Genomic DNA, 25,233 nt, shown 5'->3' on the forward strand with positions numbered 1-25,233 from the left:
TAGGATTGTATCGTATAGATTTCATCAAAATAATGATTTAAGACTTCACATATGTTTGGACGATATTCGTTTCAGATGGAAGTACTTACCACCGTCCGTCCGCCTGTATCTCTGTTTGTCTGGCAGGTTGGAACTCATGATAACTCTCGGTACAAGTTATGGATCTCGTAATGTTTTGTCCAAATTAAATTTAAGTCATATCGGTACCTCCGCCATACAAGTTCAAAAATGTTCACTAAAATGGTCGAAGGGACTAACCGATTCGGTCTAAAATCGAACCTAATATGGTTTGCAAGATTACTTCCAAAAGTACATCAAGGTCCAAGAGAATATGTTTGGACAACATCTTCAGGTCTCTTATACAAGTCTAACATAACTGCAGTTTAAAGATCGTTCGATGATTTTTTGGACACTTTGTAGTCTTGTTTACAGAGATATCCTACTTTTCGTGGACAAGTTTATGCTTCCTGACAAAGCTCTAAATACTACGGTGGCCAACTAAAAAGCTTATGGGCGCGGTAACTATCGAGAGGAGTGCCTCTCAAATAATTATTAGTGAATAATAATGTGGGGTTCAATAAGGATCGATTGTTATTTGTCAAAACTATATAGAACGAAGTCCATCAAAGTGTTTGTCATCGAGTCCAAAAAAATTAAGAAAACAAATTATAACGCTTCTTTTGTAACAAAATATTAAAAGTAAAAATAATCCTGGTATCAGAATCTATCTCTTTCGGTAAATAACACTGTGTAATTTTTTTAAGGTAATCTTGTGCAAATAATTTGAAGTGAGGATTTTTTGAATGTACAGACCCAAAATACAAAAGCCCTAGTTCCGTTTTGTTGAGTCAGATACAGCTTGTATTTTATGGCCCCATCTAAACATTGTTAAATATCGACTTTTTAAACAACTCGGGGCTATATCTCTGAAACCAATGCAAATCTTCTTCTGACCTTTGCAGCAAATTTGTAGATAAGGGCCAAAATAAAATATTTGGAGAAATGAAAAAAAAAATAAATTTTATAATATATCTAAAAATTCGATAATTTGTATACATTTCGCACCATATCTCAAAAACTGTGAAATTTTTCTTAATGTTTTCATTTGGAAACATATCAACGACAGCCGATATTCTTAAAAATTAGGCTAAGATCATCGAAATAGTGAAAATCTTGGTATAGCAAAGACAACGGACCTGTAGGATTAAAAACTTCAATATACTTCAATAAATTTTACTTGGCGACATTGCCGAACGTGGCCCGATATTGTCTATTTTCAATTCTAAATATCCTACTCTGTAAATATTTAAAATTGTATCCTTAGTCCCAATTTACATTAAACGATTTTTCTTGCGGCAATTTTTCTCGTTCTCTTTTAAACTTGCCTCTTGCGTTTATACAGGCAATTCTGTTTTCAAAACAATGAATATAATAGCGGTATTCACTCATTGTAGTAGATTTACAACTCTTGTTAATGTACTATATGTACCAGGGTTTTTTACAACTAAGTGAGAATGCCTTTTTTGTGAATATCGTAAACAAATCAACGCATCTTAACGTCGTCGTAAGTCTATCTTTTAGTTTCAGTTTTATTACACTTTTTTCATAAAAAATGTTTTTTTTCTTGCCTCCATTCTTTTATTATTCTTTTATTCTTTTTATTTTTCACGTTTTTTCTACCAAGAAAACAAAACTCCGAAATAAATAAAACTCACAACAAAGTGACGACACAAGAATCAGCTGTTCTAACCCTTGTAAAAGTACAATGGAATGTTTACAATACTTTTAGGTCGAGTAAATTAACAACCCTGTTGTAAATTAAACTTTCATGTATTTTGTTGTTATGGTATTGTAAACACTTGTAGATCTACAATATTAACAAGATGTACAAGATCTACAATGTCACTTTACCAACATGAGTGAATACCGCTAATGTCAAAAACGAAAAATATAAAAGGAATTGCCTGAAAATTGCCGGTACGAGCAATTTTTTTCCACTTCCATACCCTTACGTGTCTCTCCTACAAACTGAGACTTGCCGCAAGTAAACTCGCCTAATGTAAATTGGGACTAAATATTATGAATTCTTTCTATTGAATTTATATACTTTGTACCATTATTTCATATAAAATATAGAATAGAATATGTGCCAAAATTTCCAGTCCATCGGACAAAAATTTACCGAGATATGAGCTTTCGAAGGGAAACATTTATTGTGTTTTGTATGTATCATAGAAACTAAAAACATCTTTTCCTCGAAGTGGCACTTTGTATGTTTTTGTGGGACTATTGTACACATAAATCATGTGCTTACCCGAGAGAGTCTTTAAAAAAAACTGCTGACGGAGTCCGAAAAATATCAATTTTGTACAGTGTTTTGTTTTTGTTAAAATCAAAATTTTGATTTAACTGTTCAAAATTTTTAAAAATTGATTTTTTAATTTCTTTTCGATAATGGACAAGATTATAAGGTTCGTAATGATCCCACAAAAATATATGCTGATCGGTTTATTATTTTTCAAACTACAGTGGGTACCGCAAACTGCTTTAATAAACAAGTGCTTTATAAGCGGGCATTTGAATGTAAGATTTTTCAAAAAAAAAAAAAAAAAAAATAGAAGGTAACTTAAGGTTTAATAGATTTTTTTTATAAAAAATGCATGAAAATGGCTTTCCTCATGCTTATAAGTGGCCATAACCCCTTAAAATAGCTTTACGTAACGCTACACAACATTTGAATTTTTCATGATTTTTGGTCAAGTTGTGCCCCCCCCCCGAAATGAAATCCTGCGTACGTCCCTGGTCTTACAAACCTATAGTTGATTAACAAACGTATCAAGCACGGCTGGAGGGAAGTCTTCTCTATATCATTGAACAGCTTGAACATTGAAGGCCTTCGATAGGTCAAGATCTACCATGACTGTTCGGTCGTACGGCTGTTCTGGTTCAGTCCTCGGCCGATACATGTGCATATGGCGTGCAATGATGTTGTGGTGCTGTGCAATCTATGCTGATGTTTGGCAATTGGGAAACTGCCTCTCATCATGGGGAGGAGTAGTGCCTCTAGTATAATTGCTACTGGTGACAAGAGGGAGATCGGCCTGTACGATTCGCCGCTGCTGACAGACTTGCCTGGCTTCAGTAGCGGGACCACCCTGCAACTTTCCAGGCGTTCTGGGAGATATTGCGATGGTGATTAAATTCCAAAATCTAGAAAACCTAAAAAACCTTTCGACACCAACTAAAATGTCTGAGGAGCCCGATAATTTACGAATTGAGTGTCCGATTTGGCTAAATATTACATACATGGATATGTTCTCACAGCATCGCCGAAGGGACAAGGGGGACTTCTCTCATATCAATGAGTGCACGGCGATTTACATTAGTTCAATGATATGGGTCGGTTCGAGGATCATTTAGCAATGTTTACAACTTCTCAATTGGTGCCGTATCCCTTGTGCTCCTTTCTGACAGAACGGTCCAAAAACTTTAAAAGATAATACACACGCAGAAAAATTTATGTTAGAAATAAGTTTGGATCCAAACAAAAATATGTTTGGGACCGGTTGCAAACAAATTTATGTTTGGATCCAAACATAATATGTTTGGGTCCAAACAAATATATGTTCGCAACATTTTGTAACATATCTCAATTTGATATGTTTGGGTAAAACATATTTTTATGTTAAACAATTTTTTTCATGGGTGGAGAGAGGATGTTTGTCAACGAGAGTAATAACAGTGCTCTCGCGCCTGTGGATTGCTGTTTTATAATAAAGAGTTGTGTGTATTGTATAATAGAAGACGTAGAAGCGAAGAAGGAGGCGTTGGTGGCATGTATGCCTCAAACTCGTGTGTTTCTTGTTTTGTTGTTGTTAACCAAGAAGAAATGATATGAATTATATTTTTTTCTTTCTTCAGTGTTTTAGTTGCCTTTGTAGAGTCAAGACGGTAAAGTGAGTGAATAAATCAGTGTTTTGTGTTTTCTTAAAGAAATTGTGTTTTTTAGTAAATTAAATGCCCAATACATTTTATAATTGAATCGGAAAGTTGAATGGAATTATTTTATTGGACAAAGAAGAAATCGCATTTAATATTGGTAATTACATACATACTTATGTATATTTGAAATATGGCATATTCATATTTATTTATTACATTACATAATCATTTGATTCTAGATGCCGATTCCCCGCCGATGATTTCAACTATGAGGACAATTTGTTTTATTTCACAACTAAGGAGAAGCGTTCAACTACGTTTCTATATATTTTTCCTCTTTAAAAGTGTGACTATTTACAAATTATTTCAATCAGTTTTTCTTTTATTAAAGTGTGTTATGTATTTCTTTGGAATTTTGTATGTACCTATGTGTTTGTTGTTCTTTTGTCTTTCAATAAAAACCACAACATTTGTGTGTATACTATAGAGATAGCCAGTGAGTTCTTACTGAGAGCAAGTGAGTACACATTTTAAAGTGTTTTACATTGAATTTTACGCTCCCTTGCTCTCAGTAAGCGCCAACTGGTGCATGTGTTTGTTTTTTTTGTGCCTTTTGGGTTTGTATTTTTTTACAACCAAACATATAAAATGTTTGCACCCAAACATAAAATTGTTTCCACCCAAACATATCTTTGTTTGCACCCAAACATATATATCTTTGCACCCAAACATAAATATCTTTGCACCCAAACATATATTTGTTTCCACCCAAACATATATTTGTTTGCAGACCCAAACATATATTATGTTTAGGACTGTTGCAAACATATATATGTTTGCTGCAAAATATGTTTGGGACATATGTTAGAGAGGCCGTTTTTATAGTTATCGTGCCTGTTGGCCACGATAACTATAGAAAGGAGTAATTGAAATTGGTCCAACCTTGGCACATCGACACAAAATTTGAAAATTAATGGATCGTTTTGAAATTTAACGGCCGCTATTACGCCTGTATATTTTTTTCGGGAGTAAGTCCATACAGTCGGATATAATTATGCTGAAGCTGTAAAAGACCTGTTGCTACACGCAGAAAAATATATGTTAGATATATGTTTGGAACCAAACAAATATTTGTTTGGGACTGATTGCAAAAAAATATATGTTTGGATCCAAACAATCCAAACAAATATATGTTTGCAACATTTTGTAACTTATCTCAATTTAATATGTTTTGGTACCAACATATTTTTTATGTTAGAACATATTTTTTCGGTCTCATCGTCTCCTCATCACATTGACAATTTATCAACAAACCACAACACAACCCCCACCATCGTCTCACGATACATTGAGACTTTATCAACAAACCACACACACACACACAACAACTACCACTGTCGCAACAATTGTTGTTAGTTAACTGACAAACCGACAAATCAAACAACTACAGTGCGTTTGGTGTCGAAAAAAACAAAGTTCGTATAGTCAAATACTTCGCAACTACAAATTTGTAATTTCTTTAATATAAAGGCAACATCTAATATCTCAACCTAGCGTTGATAGACTCAACATGTATGTACATATGATTCATATTGTTCTGCTATGCTTACAAGACGATAACAACTGCAGTGAAAATCTTTAGAAGAAACGGTAAGTTACAATATTACAAAATAAAATAATTAATAAAAGTAGCAAAATTTTTCTCTGCTTTGTTTGGTGGTGTGTGGAGGTTTTAGTCAATATGTAAAAACAAAAACTCGCCAAAATTGTTTTTTTTAATCTCTCAGAAAAACCAGTATTTTTTGCTTTATGAAAGGCGTTGTTATGTTTGGGACTGCTTGCAAACAAATATATGTTTGCTGCAAAATTTCTTTGGGACATATGTTAGAGAGGCCATTTTTTTCTGTGTGTACACACTAGAATTACTAGTGGGCAAAATAAATCTCGAATGCCGTTAAAAATCTCTAAAAAGTCCTACGGTTAGCAACTAACATGGTTGGTGGGCACGATAACTATCGAAAGGAGTGATTGAAATTGGTCGAATCTTTCCGCATCGTAGAGTTTCTCTAACATTTAACTTAAATCGATTTCGAAGATGGGATATATCGTTCCATTCCTTCGGATACCTCCTACTTAAAATTTCAATACTGATAGGAAAAGTGCCGTTCAAGCAACACAGCATGCAGTTCTCGCGTCAAAGACCCGTAAAGGACCTACTGCCACATACTTAAATTACTAGTGCGCAAGATTACTCTCGAAGGGAGTATCAAATTGCGCCCATACTTTGCATATGGTAAAAGTTCTTCCAAACATACATTAAATCCTAAATCCACTCTTTCAACGATTTTTTCCGATTTTCTTACATTAATATGACCACAGCTTCCGCTTAAATTGTTATTTTTAAAAATCCATCGGTGAATCGAGGTAAAACACTACGTTCAAAGGTCACGGTATATTACAAATGTTCGCGAGTAACAATACCCCATACCTCAGTTTCGACATAAGTTAATTTCCTAATTAAAGCTTGATATATATTCTTGATCTGCATAAAATCTAAGTCGATATAACTATGTCCGTCTGTTGAAATCAAGATAAAGCTCAAAATATTTAAATGGGCTACACGCAGAGAAAAAATATTTTTCGCTATTGTTGGAACAAAAATATCTGTTTTGGTTCCCAAAATGTATTTGTTTTGTTCAAACACTGTAATCCAAATTCAAAAATACCATCTTTTGTTCCAAACATAGAAAACAAAAACAACTTTCGAATTTCCGCAATACTGTAAAAATCGTTAACAATACCGATTGTAGGAACTATCATAATCTAATTTTGTTTACAAAAAGTATTGTCAACCCAGAAAACCAGCCCAGAAATTTTTGATTTGAGTGTATATACTTCTCATATACACTTTTCGCATAACTTGGATATAAATGTCGCGTATAATATTGCAATCATTGATAAACACAATACATGGTTTGCTGCATTGGCTGACAACAAAGACAAACAAAAAGCCACAAGCACTCACAACAACAAGAAATAATTAAACACCATAACAAACTCCGGTATAATGAAACAAAACAGAAACAAATAAAAACAAGAGTCTCCTTGTTGGTATACATACACACAAAAACAAAGATAAAGGCATCATGTCATACAAACCAAACTCACCATCATTGTTTTTTTCAACACGGCATCGAATAGCGAGAGAAGAGAAAAAATTGTCGAGGAAAAGAGAGAACTATTGTCCAGTTGACAAAAACAATTTTTGGATTTAACAAAACACAATTGTTGGAATCACAATACTACATTTGGAATTTAACAATATCTTTACAATACACATTTTGCTCTTAGAATATTGTTGGATCAATCATATTTTTTTCTCTGCGTGTATGTCGGTCCATGTTTTGATTAAGCCCCGGAAGAACGGTACCTCCCAATTTTCGGTATTTTGAAGGTTATGGTCTCTTCGTCGGGAATACAAAACAAAAACAGAAATAATACATCAGAAATTTGTCGGTATAGGTCTACGTCTTCATATAACCCCCATAGAGCTGTACCCTCCGATTTTCGGTATATTGAATGTTTTAGCCACATTATTTAACCCAAAAGAAATTTGGTATTTAGTCCTTATTGTATTTGCTAAACTTTCCTCCAGAAGTTTCTCTGTACAGGTCCACGTTTTGATACAGCCCCCATATAACGAAACCTCTCGATTTTCGGCATTTTGAAGGTTGTGCACATGCATATTTGTCAGTATTTTGAAGTTTATGGCATCAATATTTAACCGAAATGGGTAAAATTTGGCATTTAGCCATCGTTACGGATAGACAAATTTTCTACCTGCAGTCGATATAGGTCCACGTCTTCATGTAGCCCGAATAGAAGGGTACCTCCCGATTTTTCTTATTTTGAAACTTTTAGCCCCATTATTGAACGGAAATGACTGAAATTTGGTATTTACAATTACAATTAAAAATATGTTATTATGCGCCTACCACGAGGGATTTAATTAATAAAAAAAATTGTTTCTTTGTTGTTCGGTAATCCATAAAATTCGATAATTCGGGCACCGCCGAAACATGTGGTGTACGAATTATGGAGATTATATTGTATTAGTTACTTTAAATACAATCATATATTTTTTTTTTAATTCTGGCACTCCCAAAGATTTGTTTTTCCTTGAACTATTTTATAAACAAAAAAAAAAAACAACAAAAATCAAAAAGTTAGAAAAGTAATTCATTATTAAAGCTAATGTCCGAATGGCTACAAATAACTTTTCACAAAATAATTTTCCTAAGAATGGCATTCTACATACATACCTACCTATTTTGATTATCGATAAAACAAAATGGTTAGGTATTTTAATTTGATTTTCTCTATACCCATTCATTCATTCATATTCAACTGTCGTTTAATGTTGGAAACTTCAAAACAGGAGAAGGGTATGTTTTTGATAAGAAGAAAAAAACAGCAATTCTAGTATACATATTTAGTACAATGACTGTCTACAAAGAAAATCGCCTTGGAAAATCGTTTTTATCCAATGTCGTCAGTCAGCCAGCACAAAGAAAACCGTGCACAAGAAATAGTCCATAATCTGGCGCATTGGTAGACAGACATCCAGATAGACAATTTAACAAAAGATTGTACATAAAAAGTTAAGTTCTCAAGGAACTCAACGTGCATACATACACATGCATATTGGTCAAATTCAAACACATACACAGTAACCCCCAGAAAGTAAAACACAACGAACGATTTCGTATAGGAAAAGAAAAGTAAAAAAACAAAAACAAAAATCTACTGCCAGAATAGTTAAGGGAATCATGTGAAAATCCTTCAATTCTCATTTACTGTACGACCGTCAATCGATATTTTAAAACCTTAACGTGCCATAATGCCTCATATTGCGCATACTTCCAATTCATAGCAAGCAAAACGTGTATACACAACCCGAACCAAGAATCCAACGAAAGGCAGGCAGGACGGCTGCAGCAAAAACAGCAGACGACAATAGTGGCACTCAACAAATGCCAACTCAAAATAAACAAACTAAAACATGAAAACGGATATACACAAAAGACCAAAATACATCGAAATAAAACGAGTCCGTTTCAAATGTTTATGACTAAGTGGCGTTCCAGATATAAGATCCGTCTCAATAATAACAAAACATAAAAACGTATCACAACAATGCTCAAAACATGAAAACACTCCGAGTGCATTTGCGTGTTGAACTCTGAGTGACAAAAGCAGTGAGTTGCAATGGGAAAAAAGACTCGTTGAGAGTCTAAAAAGCACTCAAAGGGATTTTAATAATGTATGTGTAGTGTTACCGTGTTTTATTGAAAAAACCGGCAAAAGTTTTTATGACATTCAAATCGGTATCGAGTGTGGTAATTCATGCATTTCTAGTTTATGACATGTTTTTATGACTTTTACGGTTTGCTAAAGGACATTGTTGTTTACAAACTTGTCTGTTGTCGTTTTGGCTTTGAAAATGATTAAAAAAGTGTATCCCACAAAAATGCAATCACGGAATTTTAAACGATTTTTCAAATAGGATAATCAGGATTTTGTTGGAGTTCGCCTTGACATTTTTGGCCAAAATATGACTGCAGACACTTGATATTTGATAAGAATTTCCAACCTTTATTACAAAATATGTGATTAAAGGACTTCAACAAAGAAAACTAATAAGTAGACAGCGGAATCATATGAGGCGTTCAGAGCACACTTCGACTAACTCCATAAAACAAAAAGTTGAGAAAAGCAATGATGAAATGTATATTGTTTTTTAAAATTCCCCTGATAATATGGATTCAAATATATAATGTAGAATGCATAATAGCAGGTATAGCTTTCATCTAACGGTATAGGTATAAAATAAAATAAAAAACAATAGTCAACAAACAATCTATAGTAATGTTGTGGTAATGGTGGAGTTAATCGAAGTGTGCACTGAAAAAAGTAATAAAGTTAGATATTGATTTTTTTTATTTTTTTATTAACGAAAAACTTAGTTGTTATACACATAATATGTGTAATTATCCCTGCGGCAATTTTCAGTTCGATGGAGATGGAGGTGAGGTATATGGGAACCCCATGCCTCTCAAAACCCTCTTTTATCTAAGAACTGACAATTGCCGCAAGAAAAATTGCCTAATATACTCGTAAATATGGACTTATTTGTGTTTCAACCAGAGATGGTCTGCTTTTTTAGGTTTTCGACGGTCACAAAGTTGTGAACGTCAAAAACATCATATACCAGTAGAAAACGTATAAAAAGTAGTAAACATCATAAATTTCAAAAATGCTACGTTATCACCACACTTTTTACTTCAAACTAATTGCAAAAACTTGTTTTTATATTAAAATGCATAATAAAAAACTCAAATGTTAATTTTCAATAATTTTTAATAACTAAAATAATTGAACAATAAATTGGATGGCGCACGTCATCTACCGTACAATCTGCACACTTCCACTACTTTACGTGTGTTGCATCTGTCTACAAAGTGATTTTGTTTATTTTGTCGAAAACCTTGTTTTGGCTAAGTTTACGACGATTCCGACGAATGTAATATACGTCAAAAATGTATGTCATATACGTCATAATTTCCTAAAGACCAACAATGGTTTCAACAAAAGCCGAAAGAGCATTGAATGCAAAAATAAATGTACACGTTGCGAGCAGAGCAACATTTGAAAGTGGAGTTAATCGAAGGAATCAGGAAAGATATTATAATCATAAATAGATATGGCTATATCAAAGGCTTTGACACTAAAATCTCAAATTTTTCAAAAAGTGGAATTAGTCGAAGTGTGCACTGAGCGGCTCATATGCAAAAGAATGTATGGTTAGGATGGTCGTAGCGAAAATCTGATTAGACAGAAATTCGTTTTAGCACAAAATAAAACGAATTGGGCCCAGACATTTTTGCGCATCTTGCATATTTTGACAAACTTTTACATATTTGCATAAAATGAGCTTAAGCAAAACCATATGCAAGTATTTGTGGCCTGAATATCCCACCGAAATGGCTGAAATTTGTTATTAAGTCTTCGTTGGGAGTATGAAACTTTATACCATTTCCAGTATTTTGAAGGTTGTGGCCTCAATATAACACTCAAATGGCTGAAATTTGGTATTTCGTCTTCGTTGGGAGGATACAACTTTCCACCTGAAATTTGTCTGTATAGGTCCACGTTTTCATATAGCCGCCATAGATCGGTACCTCCCGATTGCAGGTATTTTGAGGGTTGTGGCCTCAATATCTCTCCGAAATGGCTGAAATTTTGTATTACTTGGAAATATAAAATTTTGTACCTGAAAATTTTCGGTATAGGCCCAGGCCTCCATATAGTCCCCATAGAACGATACCTCCCGATTTTCTGTATTTCGAAGGTTATGGCTGTGGTCATATACATATTTCTCTATTTTATTGACTTGTCTGATTAGAATTTTAAACAAAAAAATTGTACACACAAACATTTTCGTACTTTTTAATGAAATATTTGTTGTATAAGAAAATATGTAAAATACATAAATTTTGTATATGCAACTATTATTTATTACATATGCATAATTTTGCATATGTCATATGTTTCGATTGCAATTTAATCAGAAGCCAAAAATATGCCCAGTGCCAAAATTTGACATGAATCGGACTAGAAATAGGTGTTGTTTAAAATCCCTCTGTCTACTAACTAAACAATTTTTCTATAAACAAATTCTTTGAAACTAAAGACAGCTTGGATTCGGATGAATCGACAATATATAATAGAAACAAACTAGTGCCAAATGTCATATAGGGTGGTTATGTATTTTAAGGCGCTACATATGAATGTATGTTGAATGAGAACTACACATAAACGCCAAGTTTTTTCCGCATTTCATTTGAAATTTTTTAATTTTAGACAAAATTATTTGAACCATGGAAAGATACCCAATAGATTCTGGCTTATTATGAAAATGGGTGTGCATTAGACTGGTTTTAACTCAAAGGGAAAAAATCGATGTTGGATTTTTTTATGCGGCACCACCCTAAAGTTTTTAGGTTGATTTTAAGATTGCCAAAGTTTGAGTACAATCGGAATATGTTAATTAGAGTGGTTTAAAAAAATCGATATCTGATTTTTTTTTATGCGGCACCACCCTTAAGTTTTTATTTTTGTTACATTGTAAGATTGCCAAAGTTTGAGCACAATCGGAATATGTTAACACGTGCCACTGGGGCCTCAAAGTTTCCATGGGCCCTTTATATAGCAATATTATAATCCGATCCGATTTTCAAAATTTTTGTGGGATTACTTGTTTAGCCACAGAAATGAACTGGTACACATTTCTCATCAATTGGACAATAATGTGGCATTTAGAGCAATTTCATGAAAATTCACCTTTGGCCCCATACAAATTACTATGGAAACTTTGAGGCCCCAGTGGCACGTGTTAACATATTCCGATTGTGCTCAAACTTTGGCAATCATAAAATTTAACACAACTAAAAAATGTAGGGGGTGCCGCCTAAAAAAAAATTGACATCGATTTGAGTTAAAACCAGTCTAATGTTGACACGTGCCACTGGGGCCTCAAATTTTCCATAGTACTTTGTATGTATCCAAAGGCGATTTTTCAGAAAATCGCTCTACAGACCAAATAACAAACAAACAGACCAAATAACAAACAAACAAACTAACAATTTTTTACCAGTTCATTTCGTGGCTAAACAAGTAATCCTACAAAAAATTTTGAAAATCGGGTAAGATTTTAATATTAGCTACATAAAGGACCCACTGAAATTTTGAGGCCCCAGTGGCACCTTTTAACAAATTCCGATTGTACTCAAACGTTGGCAATCTTAAAATCTAACAAAACTAAAGACTTAAGGTGGGTGCCGCATAAAAAATCCGGCATCGATTTTCTAAAACCACCACGATGTCAATTCGTCGTCAAGGTCATTCGATTTGATACGGTTGGACTTTTTCCTTTCGGATTATTTGAAAGAAGGGGTGTACGTCGATAAGCCAGCAACAATTCAAGACCTTAAGGACGAAATAAATGGGCATATAGAACGCCATCTAAAAACGCATTGGAACAAAACATTCCACGGACAGATCCAAAACCGCAGACACAAATAAAATCCTAATCGACTAATTTGTTGTAAAACAGGCAACACTATTTTGGTTATTCGGTACTTTTTAAGAACTTTTGGCCCTTATCTCATGAAGCGCTGACTTTTCTAATACCAAAAAAAAATAAATATCTTTGTAATTAGGACCACAAGGATTACATTAGGAACAGAACAACTCGCAAAAAATCACTTTTGTGAAACATTATCAACATTTGTGTGGAATCGCACAAGAAAGGGTGGATCAAAATATTAAATCTTCGAATTTGATGTAAGTTTGTACAAACATTATTACATACAAGACTTCCCTTCGAGAGCTAACGTTCTCCCTAGCCATTTTAATTGGTGGTCATAGTGTTTTAGAACAGCCATGACCAAAAAGAGAACGGAGAAAATGTGAATGTATTCAAAATATTGGGAACTTATAACAGTGTGTTAGTGAGTTTGTATTCACGCAAGCTATAAAACAATAACAAATCAAAACATTTTGCCTCTTTTGTACGCTCTTTCAAAGCATTCGGGTCTTGTGCGTGTAAATTGCCGAAAATCATCGACACCGCCGTGCCAAATGTAACCATGCTTGTTTTAGAACCTTTTGGGAATATCGCTTCCAACCTGTGCCACCGCGGTGCAATGGTATGCACACCCGCCTTGCACTCAGAAGGTCTGCGGTTCGATTCCCAGGCCAAGCAACATCAAATTGTCAACATGTCTCTGTCGGTGTTTTTTACAGCTTTCGGACCATGTGCTTGGGAAATGTAGACTTGCGCCAGAAAAAAACCGTACCGATTCGAAAGCCAACCTAGGCCTGAACCTGCACTTTTGAAATGTTTTGATGGTAGCCGAAAGAGTGGACAAAATATTACGACGGTCAAAGTTTTGACCGAAACGCTTAATCTTTTCGAGAGTTATCTTTTGCTTCTGCCAGCCAGGCAGACATATGGACGGTCAATGATCACGGATGGACTAAATCAACTCCAAATTGTCTGAAACAGATTTCTTCCAAACATACTTGGGGTCTAAAACCATTATTTCGATGATGCCCATTTTATTTTTTATATGATTTAAAATGGTTTTTACCGAATTTGTCTTATGTTGTAAAGACAGGGAGAGATGTACAGGAGCCAGAATGAAGTCCGAAAGTTCTACCAAAGAGTAAAAAAATTAAACTGATGGCTTTGGTGCAGGCACATCCTCCTGTAGAGACCAGCAAGGTAATTTGGTAACTGATACAGATAGTGTGCTCAGGGTATGGAAAGAACATTTTTCCAAACTGTTGGTATCCGATAGTAGCGAATACGGCGAAGATACCACAGATGCAATCCCAGGAGATGGTATTGAATGTATAACGCCCAGCCAATATGAGGTAAAGACAGCAATAAACCGTCTGAAGAATAATAAGGCAGCAGGAGCCGATAGTCAACAACCGGAAGCGAAACGCTGATAAAGTGTATTCATCAGCTAGTTAGCAGCGTCTGGCAGGAAGAAAGAGTACCCGACGATTGGAACATAAGCATCCTATGCCCTGTCCACAAGACTGTATGCTCTAACTATAGGGGCATAAGTCTTCTCCCTATTGCCTACAAGATCGGGTCAGGGATATTGTGCGAACGACTAAAGCCTATAGTCAATGAAATAATTGGACCATATCAATGCGGTTTAGACTTGGCAAATCCACCATTGCCCAAATATTTACCCTGCGGCAAATCCGGGAGAAGACCCAAGAGATGCAGATCGACACCTATCACATTTTTGTCGATTACAAAGCAGCCTTCGACAGCCCCCTGCGTTCAATGGTATTCCAAGCCATGTCTGAATTGGGCATCCCTGCAAAGCTCATTCGGCTTTGTAAAATGACATTAACTGATTCTCGGTCCTCAGTTAAAATAGGAATGAACCTCTCCGAAGAGTTTAGTACCAAAAGAGGCTTCAGGCAAGGAGACGGCCTCTCGTGTGACTTATTTAACATTCTGCTGGAAAAGGTTATACGAGATGCGAAGGTCAAAAGAAGTGACACAATATACTTACAAAAAACCATATGTTACTTGCTTATGCCGATGGCATTGACATCATGGCTCGATCGGTAAAGAAAGTAACTGATACCTTTGCAAAAGTCGAAAGGGAATATGCTAAAGTGGGTCTGGCGGTAAACGGCGAGAAGACAAAGTTGATGGTGTCGACGCGCAATGGGCCCATAGAGATCGGACCAACTGTTGACGTTGGTTCCTATAATTTTGAGGTAGTAAAAGACTTCGTCTACCTCGGGACCGCCGAAAACTCAACAAACAACATCAGTTGTGAAATAAAAAGAAGAATTATATTGGCCAACATTTGCTACTTTGGCTTAAGTAAGCAGTTTAAGAACAAAGCCACATCTCGTCAAACAAAAACAACGCTTTATAAAACACTGATACTACCCGTGCTGATGTATGATTCCGAAGCCTGGGTACTTGCGCAAGCAGACAAGGCAGTGCTTCGTGTGTTCGAGAGAATAATTCTTCGAAAAAATCTATGGACCAATCTGCGTTGACGATGAATATCGACGTCGTATGAACCACGAGCTGTATCTGCTATGCAACGACATCCGTATAGATAAACTTATCGAGATGCAACGATTGCGTTGGCTAGGCCATATCATAAGAATGAGCGATGATGAACCCGCAAAAAGGCGTATAAATACGTCCCTAATGGCGGGGACGCAGAATTGGCAGGGCTAAGCTTAGATGGGTGCAAACAAGTGGATGAAGAGATGAAAAGGCGCGGTATTCCAGAAAACGAAGCAGCAAACAGAGAGAATTGGAGATCTTTTCTCAGTTCGGCTTATGGAACAAATGTTCTGTAATGGGCCAGCTAAGTAAGTAAGTAAGGCATCGTTTCTGAACCACAGAAGATATTGCCGATAAATTGTATGAATGTGCATGTACCCTCGTTAGCCTAAAGTCTGAAGGTATACAAAGTGGGTAGTCCAGCACAAAGCCCTAATAATAATTCTCGAACTGCCGAAATGAATGCGCCCAAAAATTTCAAAAAACATGTTTTCGAGGATAACTCCCCTAGCAATGTTATTTTCTTCTCCAATACATAATTTATTTGCTATCTTAAGTTAAGGGTATATTTTTGTCGGTAGCACCAACTTATTCTTTTTTCTTGTTTTATCAATTTATTTCTTTCATTCGTTCTTTATTCATTTTCCCAGATTTGGTTATTATACCCTACACCACTATGTAGAAAGGGTATTATAAGTTTGTTTTGGGAAAAAATCATGTAACACCGCGAAATATTCCTCGGAGACCCCCAATGTGGTATACCAAACTTCATATCTCGACGAGATAAAGCGATTTTGAGATGTGTGTCCGTCCGTCCGTCCGTCTGTCCATTATAAATTGTAAACACGCTCCAGGCCGCAATTATGGACCGATCGTCACGAAATTTTGTATGGAGGTCGGGTTCAGGCCAGAATAGATCCCTGTTATTGGTGATGATCGAGAAATATTTAGCGGTTAAAATGTACCAAAAACAAAATTTTTATCCGATTTTGTAGCGTCTCTGTATGTCGCAATTATAGTACGATGACCTCGAAATTTTAAATAATGTAAGATTATATGACATAGAAGAAGCTTGCAATTTGAGATGGTGATGGGATGATGTTTAGAGGGTTAAATGGACCACAACTTTTGTGTGAAAATTTTGAAAATTTTTAATATACCGGTAATATCTTTATTCCTGGACCACACATTTCGCCCACATAAAAATGTTTGGAAGGACAACTCTTGCCCTTTCCATTGATGCCAATTATGTTGATTTATGTGGTCAGATAACAGAGTTACAGCTTAATATATCCAGTTTTTTGCTTGTAGTGTAATCATAAGCACTCTAGAGGTCGCAATTATAGCTCAATAGTCACGAAATTTTGCACGAGGTAAGGGTTTAGGTCGAAGAAGAGGCCTACAATTTTTGATGATGATCTGATATTATTTAGCGGGTGCAATGGACCATTACTTTTGTATGCTAAATAAAAACATTTTGTTTTTGATCCATATTTGAATCCTTGGAGGGCATATACCGGCAAAGTCGACTGTATATGAAAAATTAACTACCGATCTTCCCTCTGATGAAAATTGCAATAATATGTGTGCTTGATAACGGACCTACTACCTAAGATATAAAGAGTTTTGCGAAGAGAACCACATCTTCCTCCCATGCTACAAATTGTTTCTATCATGACAGACAAATTCCCAGTTCTTCCTATCGTATTACCTGTCCAATTGTCTAAAATTTAAGGACGTAGCAGAAATTGCTAAACGACGCCAATTTTCAAATTTAAGAATATTTCTTAAAATGTACAGTATATAATTGTTCCACAAACATCCCAGTTGGGACAAGGGAGCCTTCTCTCATATCAATGAGAGCACCCCGATTAATATCAGCTCAATGATATGTAGACAGCGGAATTTTATGCAACACCTAATTAAATTCCAATCCAAATATTTCACATATGCAAAAATATGCGAAATGTATAAATTATGCATATGCAAATATTATTTTCGCATATGGAAAATTTCTGTATTTCACATATTTTCGTATGCTACATATTTTTCAATAATATCTTCTAAACTGTTTATGTGTAAATTTTTCTGTTTGAAATTCACTTCAGACAAGTCAATAAAATAGAGACATCTGTAACCAGAGCCACAATCTTCAAAATGTCGGGATCTTTCGTTGTATGGGAGCTATATGAACGCCTAGACCTGTACCGACAAATTTCAGATGGAAAGTTTAATACCCCCAATGAAGACTTAATACCAAATTTTAGCCAATTCGGAGGGATATTGAGACCATAACCTTCAAAGTGCAGAAAATCGGTAGGTTCTGGCTATGGGAGCTATACGAAGACTGAATACAAAATGTCAGCCATTTCAGTTTGATATTGAGGCCACAACCTTCAAAATACCGGATATCGGGAAGTACGGTTCTATGGGAGCTATATGAAGACCTGGACCTATACCGATAAATTTGAGGTCAAAAATTGTGATGAATGAATACTTAATACAAACTTTCAGCCAATTCGGGATATTTAGGACACAAAGTCTTCCATATGGTTTAGCAAATGTTTCAAAATATGCAAACAATAAGGTCCAGACTAAATGTCTGTTTATCGGCGATAAACAGTAGGCCCCATACTATTGCTGTAATATGAATCGTGGTGCACGCCCTGTCCTTTCTGTGAAGTTTGTGGAACAATTATTATATTGTTATTTAAACTTAATTTGATAAGGTTGCATACTCCAAAAAGTTATTTCTTACAATAAGCTTATTTTTCCAAAAGAAACTTTAATTTGCTGAAAGCTAACTCGCAGGGTAGTGGTGTAGGGTATCGTATGGTCGGCCCTGTCCGACTATAGCCTTTGCTTACTTGTTTTTTCTAAGATTGGACCCGACATCTCAACCGCAGTTTGTATCGTTCGTTGATGTATAGTTGAAACCACGGTGATATCTGAGATGATAATTATAAGAGTTCGCGATAACTTCTGGAAACTGAAGTATAAAAGTCGATTAAGACCGTTCCTTGGTGCTTAGCACCTTTAACGACACTAAATTGAAAACCATACTGATTTTCCTGGAGTTTTATTTTACCATATTCTGAGGAAGTATATGGCGTCTTACTTGTATCCTCCTTTTTCAAGTCTTCAAAAGAATTTAAACAAAAAATAATTATTTCGAAAATTTTTAACTGCTGCACATTTATTTCCTTAAAGCCATTCAACAACAACAACAATGCGACAGGTGAACATATCGCCTAGATAAATGTATATTTAAATTATGTAACAACCATTCCATTTTCATTTTATTTGTCTTTCGGAATTTCTTCATCTTCTGTTATTCTGCCGTATTCATGCACACGCTGTTGACCATGGTGCTACAGTTTTGGTAATAAAAAAATTATATTTGTCATAAATGTACAAATAAACGCGAGTAATTAAATTTTTAAAGAACAGCTAGTCAGTTATTACCCCTGCACTCCCTCTTTGGCTGAATCTTTCGCGTTGTTGTGGTGGCATTTTATATCATTTTAATTGCCATTATGGATGCAACCGTTTTGTAAATTATAATTTAAGTGTGATGAAGATGATAAATCACGGCGTGTTCCACAAAACAGTGTAAACACAGCAAAAAACAAAAACACAAAGGCCAGTGACAACAAGAAAGTATTTTTTATTGTTTTAAACTGCTTTGGTGTGCTTGCATTGCTTCACAACAATATCATATAAAAGGAAGGATGTCGACTTACCATTTTATTTAGTGCTGGATTGATGTAACAATGTATCTGAAAATAAAAGTAACATTTATTATAAGTGATAACATAAATTAATTTCCATACTCATGAGTAAAGCAAAATAAAAAAAACATATTCCAACTGTTTCATCTTTTGATAAACACACAATTTAAATCCCCTGTGAATCGGTGGTACCAATAGTTAAGTCTATTTTGATGCACATATGTAGGTTTAACACCAGTAAATGGTGGTGAGCTGATTTTTGTCTGGCAAGAGGTGACTTTGTTTTTGAAGCAATAAGCCATCGCACAGTGGCATCGAAAGTGGCCAAAAATATTTAGAGTGTAAAAATCAAGCCAATGCGCCAGTTACAGCTTTGTGCTGCTGCGAAGAGTGTTTTAAGAAACCACGAGCGTAGCATTCTCCCCCCTTTCCCCTCTGGAGGGGGTATACGGTAAGAATTGTTTTATGCTGTTAATACAAAATGACATGCACAAAGGTCCCGATTATCTTATGATGCAAAAATAGGCTTGGGAAAACAAAACCGTCTCTAAAACAACATAAAATCCAACCAATTTAGCGGATTAAAAAAAATCAACATTTTTGTCTGAAAATTGGTAAATTTTTTAATATAGATCTTATAGCGTTCTTCCTGGAAGGCACGTACCGCCAACGTAAGACAAATTTGGAAGAAGATTTCTTTATCTTGACACTGATGCCAATTATGTTAATGTACGTGGTCAGATAACAGAGTTATACGCTAATATATCCATAGAAACCCTATTCTAGGGCAGATTAAGTGAGCTACCCACCATTTATAGTCTGGCACTATATGGCAGCTGATTTTAATACTGAATAATCTTAAACCCATGACCTACTTTGGAAAATTATTCCCGAGGTGGGCACTGGTGGGCATCACGACTAAAACCTTAGGACAAATTTAAGTAGATGATCGAATTGGCATTACAAAATACACTAAGAAAATATGCGGCTAACTAGAATTCCACAACACGCTAAAACACATTATTTTTTAATGAAAATTAAGCTATTACCTCCTCCTTCAAAATCTACAATAATGTTTTGCTATACGTATTAGTTTCGCTATATTTTGAATATATTTACTTGCACTTAAAATTTAGGTTGTATTCACAACAAAAAAATATTATTCAAATGTTCTGACTTTTGAAGCTTCCTTAAGAAGTTCGCGTTCGAATGAAACAAAAACTAATATATATTTAAAAAGGTCCATGTCATAGCTGTCAGAGGTGCCAGATGTTGTACCAAAATTTTGACATTAATTTTTTTATTTTTGGCCAATGGGTGGATCCACTGTGCATCGGTAGAAAAGCGTCTGATTTTCTTGCTTAAGTAAAAGACTAAAGGCGATGGGCAACAAAGACAAAAGGCGATGGGCAACCTAGTACGAATTTGGCTCGACCAAAAGTAATGTCAAAAAGGACTTATGCACGAATACCATGCCTCTTATGTACTGAGTCCATTATAATGTTATATTCCGATTTCTTTAAGATTATTTTTTCAAATATTAAGGTTTGACAGAGTAACTATTTTTTATAATCTCAGCATTTATGATAGCGAAGGTATATACACTTTCATACGGACAAAATGTGCTCATCGAAATAATGGTCTTAGACCTTAAGTATGTTTGGACGAAATCCATTTCAGCAATTTGGAGTTCATTTAGCATTGTCCGTCCGTCTGTCTGCCTGGCTGGCTGAAGCGAAAGATAACTCTCGAAAGGATCAAGCGATTAGGTCCAAAATTTGGTTTTCGTAATATTTTGTCCAAACTTATTTTAGGTTAGATGATGGGTTATATCGGTCCACTCCTTCCGGTACCTCCCTCACAAAAGTTCAAAAATGTTCGGAAAATTTATGCGCACGATTACTCTTGAAGGGAGCAACCGGTTTGGTCCATACTTTGCACATCGTGAAATTTCTACCAGACTTAGATGAGGTTCCAATATGGACCCAATCGGTCCACTCCTTCGGGTACCTCCCACACAAAATTTCGGAAAAATTCAGTTTAGGACCTGTTCTCGAATCACTTTGATTTTTGTTGTAACAACTTGAATTCTCTGCACCCAATACGACGGTACAAGTTTCAAGATTTGGTCCACAATTTGGCCTTCGTAATATTTTGTCCAAATATAGTTTAAGTTCGACGATAAGCCATATCGGTCCACTCCTTCAGGTAACTCCCACACAAAAGTTCAAAATTGTTTCCACAATAACTCTTGAAATCGGTCAATCGATTTGGTCTATACTTTACACATCCTAATTTATCGGCCAGCTATAGATCAGGTTCGAATATGGACTATATTTGTCCACTCCTTCGGGTACCTGCCTCACATATTTTCACTTTAAGACCTGTTCTCGAATCACTTTGATTTTTGTTGAAGAAACTTGCATTCGCTGCCTCAATTACGACGATAAAAGTATTTTCAGGGGAAGTCTATACTTCTTAAGGAAACAGCCCGAAAGGTGGCACCATGTGTATCAGCTGGAGAGCACGATAACTTTTTATACCCTTAGCCTTTAGGCTAGAAAGGGTATATACACTTTCATACGACCAAATATGTGTCTCATCGAAATAACGGTTTTAGACCCCAAGTATGTTTGGACGAAATTCTTTGCAGACAATTTGGAGCCGATTTAGCCATGTCCGCACCTCTGTCTGTCTGTCTGTCACGATAACTCTCGAAGGGATCAACCGATTCGAACCAAATTTTGGGTATCGAAATATTTTGTCCAAACCTAGTTTAAGTTCGAAGATGGGCCATATCGGTCCACTCCTTCCGGTACCTCCCCCACAAAAGTTAAAAATTTTCCTGTAAAATGGTGTGAACGATAACTCTCGAAGGGAGCAATTGATTTGGTCCAAACTTTGCACATCGTATTATTCCTTTCATATGTAGATGGGTTCGAATATGGACTATATCGGTCCACTCCTTCGGTGATCTTCCACACAAAATTTGGATAAAGTGAAGTTTAAGAGCTCCTAACCGATCGTTTTGAATTTTTTTTCAGTGGATTATCCTTGAGGCTCCCTTTACGACGGTACAACCTTTTTCTTGCGCAAGTCCATACTTCCAAGAAACCCTGACGGCACCAAGATATTCTCGCAGGTGTTTATGATTGATGTAAACTTTACACATCGTATTGTTTCATCCATTCATTTACCAGGTTGGATTATGGACTATATCGGCACACTCCTTCGGGTACCTCCCACAAAAAATTTGGAAAAAAGTGTCGTTTTGATTATTTTTTCAGTAGGTGGTTCTGGCGACCACAAAACCCTAAAACTTGTTCAAATAGTTCTTCCAAACATAGTTTAACGTAATTTAGTATTTCGAGTCCTTTTTGAAGAAGTTTAGAAACTAAAAATGGTTGGTATATCCCAATGATTTTGTATATCCATTATGGTACTTAGTGATTTTAAAGCAAACTCGTGATAAAAAATCAATAAAATTCATATACCGCATTCTTATTGTGTTTGGTATCGTTTCGTTGTTTTTTGTTGTTGTTGTTTTTTTTTGTCAGTGGCTGAGGGTAGATCTCCGTCAGCACAGCTGAGTGATACTTTCTTACTTGTTTTCGTCATATTTTGTCTAAACTTAGTTTCAGTTCGATGATGGGCAATACAGGTCCACAACTTGCGATACTTTCCCCCAATATTTATAAATGTTACTAAAATGGTATGCACGATATCTTTGGAACGGGGCAACCAATTTGGTCCAAACTTTGGATCTCCTAATATTTTGTCTAAATTCAGTTTAACTTCTAAACTGGCCCATATCGGTCCACAAAAGTTTAACATTTGTGTCTTAGTGCAGTTTGGGGTCTGTTCTAAGATTCTTTGGAAATGTATAAGAGATGCTGTTCGTTGTGGTCCTGTTTACAACGATATTATGTTTTCCGTGGACAAGTCCATGCTTTCTGGCATACTGGACCAAAAGCTATACGATGACTCACTGAAATGACTAGTGGGCGCAATATCTATCGAAAAGATATGACTTCCAAAATAAGATCCGCTTCCATAAAGGACTATTTCGGTCCATTCCTTTACGTACCTCCTCCGCAACACTTTTGAACTTTAATCCTAATCCACATTTTTGTCGGCAAGTTCAAATTTCAGAAAAGACCCTAAATACATTCGATCTGTTCGTAGAGAAATTTTCAATTCACATAGGCTAAACGTATATCTCTGTCGACAAAGCCGAGTGATACTGTTTTCCTTGTTTTTACTTATTTATAACATTTCTACAATTTACTTCCTATCTCCATAGGATTAAATAAACATAACTAAAAATATGCATTTTTCCTAATTCTTCTCCAGTAATTGTGGCAGAAAAATCCCTAATTATTTCCACATACAATATGTGCACACAACTGTTAAAAGTTATTGCATTTATGCGTCAAGGGGGAAACCTACATAAAATACCGACACAATAGTTGCTCCAATAGTTACTTCCCATTCTCCAACAATCGAACTTACACTAACAATATCATCCATATATTTATGTAGTACATGTACATACATATTTTCCAATAAAAATGATTTTGTATTTAAAACCTCTAAAGATTCTCTTGTAGGGAGTAATCGTAAAATTTTTTACGACTTTTTAATGGACTTTGTTTGCAATCCACAAAAACAAATGTGCGTATCCCAGTTCTCAAAGTCCAATGTTAATGACTTTGTGGCCTTTTAAAAGAACCACAATTTGTAATCAAAGTGACGACGCACTATCGAAATGAGTGCACTTTTGCATTTATTATTACTGGGCAATAATTTAGAATTTTGAAGTAATTTTAGAGGGAAAGAAGTGCGTTCTACTATGAACATCAATGTGTTGAAGTTCTTTCCCAGATGGATAGGACGTTTTCATTCTGCATTAGATGATTACCTATCAACTAAATGGAAATACAATTGCCAAAAATAGATTTTTATTTCTATCGATAACTTCGTATTCCAATTGGATAAACTGTTTTTCTTATTAGAACTATGGCGTTTATTTTTAGTTTACTTTTTATTTGATGTGTACCTATGAGAAGACACCACTGTCAAATGCACTTTTGCAACATTTTCAAATTCTTATTGGAATTACATTCCAGAGTTTCAATCAAAATTGAAAATACATGTTGTAAAATTAAGAACAATTTCTTGTGGGATTTTGCAACGTTATCGAAACATTAGGTTTGTTCCAGCACCTTTTAAAACAAATATTTTTCTTTCATTTTAAACAAAAACGTAGTCCTACTCAACCGAGGTTGTGACCACAATATTCAACCAAAATTACTGAAATTTGGCATATATTCTTCGTTGTGGGAATACAACTTTCCAACAGAAATTTGTCGGTGTAGTTCCAGGTCTTCATATATTCCCGATAGAACGATTCCTCCGGATTTTCGGTATTTTGAAGGTTGTACTTAGGCTTCATTGACACGGTTCTCTTGAATCAAATTTAAATGGAAGGTGGTTATTTATTAATTTTGTTCAGCTTATTAACCTCTTCGTATTTTAGCAAATAAAACAAATGATTTTATTGCTTTCTTTCCTACTTCCCTATTTAAATAAAATTTTACAATTTTCATCAATACAACAAGTAAGAAAAGTCTATAGTCGGACGGAGCCGACCATGGGATACCCTATACCACTATCCCTGGACAATCGCTCTCCACGGAACTTCTTTTCAATGATTGTGAAAATTTTATTATCAAATATCAGAGATGTAATGTATGTACTTAGTACCAAAACCAAAAAGTTATCTAGCATGACAAAGACATTTTTGTAGCAGGAAAGGAAAATTTAGTTCACACAAACTAAAATGTAATGAAACCCACTTATGTAGTACTACTACTTCCG

The sequence above is a fragment of the Musca autumnalis genome, unplaced genomic scaffold, assembly GCF_047663935.1.
Source record: "Musca autumnalis isolate F117 unplaced genomic scaffold, ASM4766393v1 scaffold_1, whole genome shotgun sequence".
NCBI lineage: Eukaryota > Metazoa > Arthropoda > Insecta > Diptera > Muscidae > Musca > Musca autumnalis.